The 1,406-nt window shown below is 52.8% G+C and overlaps 1 protein-coding gene across 1 annotated transcript in view; it reads right to left on the bottom strand.

The window, feature by feature from the left end:
• Positions 1-1,406, bottom strand: part of ZYG11A (zyg-11 family member A, cell cycle regulator) — a 59,425-nt gene that overhangs the window by 57,252 nt on the left and 767 nt on the right. The window lies entirely within an intron of this gene.

Genomic DNA, 1,406 nt, shown 5'->3' with positions numbered 1-1,406 from the left:
GAAACCGTCTCTACTAAAATACAAAAAAAATTAGCCGGACGTGGTGGCGGGCGCCTGTAGTCCCAGCTACTCGGGAGGCTGAGGCAAGAGAATGGCGTGAACCCGGGAGGGGGAGCTTGCAGTGAGCTAGCAGCCTGGTTGACAGAGCGAGACTCCGTCTCAAAAACAAACAAACAAACAAACAAACAACAAAAAAAAAAAAACAAGAAATCTTGTTTCGATTCCAAGCAGCAAAAAAATGTGCTTGAAACGATGCTAGTACACACGTAAAAAAATCCAAGTTTTCCGTGAATTACAAATCCACAAATTATACAGCAACTTCTCTAAGTGAGTTCAAAAGAGCACAGGCTAGATCACTGCAGGGCAAAAAGTCTTTCAACAAGGCGTTAATATGTAAAGCACAACCTTAATCAGAGCATTTCCTTCTCTCCATAAACTTTGGGTCGAGCCTTGACCACTCAATCCCTCGAGTTCCCAAAGGGTGGCCCTTGGCGGGTTTTTTCCAAAGTGGGGTCGGAGGTCTGAACACCTGAGGTGAAATTCAAGTTCACGAGCAAGTCAACTCAATTTCAGAGCTCCCAACTTCCCCACATCGGTAAAATGAAGCCTAGCAAAGCCTACAAAAGACTAGGGGTTACTAGACTGCTTTAGAAAGGCTCGGTGGCTGACGCCTATAATCCCAGCACAATGGGAGGCCGAGGCGGGCGGAGCATGAGGTCTGGAGTTCGAGACCATCCCGGCCAACACGGTGAAACCCCGTTTCTACTACTAAAAATACAAAAAATGAGCCGGGCATGGTGGCACGTGCCTGTAGTCCCGGCTACTCGGGAGGCTGAGGCAGGAGAATCGCTTGAACCCGGGAGGCGGAGGTTGCAGTTGGCCCAGATTGAGACACTGCACTCCACAACAGAGCGAGACTCCATCTCAAAAAAAAAAAAAAAAGAAAGGCGACACTTGACACACAGTAGGCGCTAAACACACATTCTTTGGGTTTGCATTTTGTTCAGAACTAAGAGTAACAGGCATTCGGCAAAGGCTGGGAATCGGACGGGGACGGGACCGGGGCGGGGACGGACGCGCGGAACTGAAAGAATCTGACTTCGGGTTCCAGTTCCCCCAGCCGGACTAACCTACTCGCTCGGCCCCGGGCCCAAAAGCCTCAGGTGGTAGCGGTCAAAGGGTCACCGCCTCCGCGGGGCGCCGCGTCCACAACACGCGTGGGGAAACGGTCAAGGTTTGGGGCGTTTGGGTTCACGACGGCAAAAACACCGTCCACCACGGGCCAAGCCGAGTGCCATGCCCTGCACCTACGTCTAAGCTCACAGCACCCTGCACTGGGGCGAGGAATGGTATGAGGCTCGCCCGGGCCTCTGGGACTGGGCTCTCGCCGCGCCGCCTCAGGGCGC

The sequence above is a fragment of the Mandrillus leucophaeus genome, unplaced genomic scaffold (assembly GCF_000951045.1).
Source record: "Mandrillus leucophaeus isolate KB7577 unplaced genomic scaffold, Mleu.le_1.0 Scaffold14, whole genome shotgun sequence".
In the NCBI taxonomy this organism is placed as follows: domain Eukaryota; kingdom Metazoa; phylum Chordata; class Mammalia; order Primates; family Cercopithecidae; genus Mandrillus; species Mandrillus leucophaeus.
This window is presented reverse-complemented; position numbering and strand designations above follow the sequence as displayed.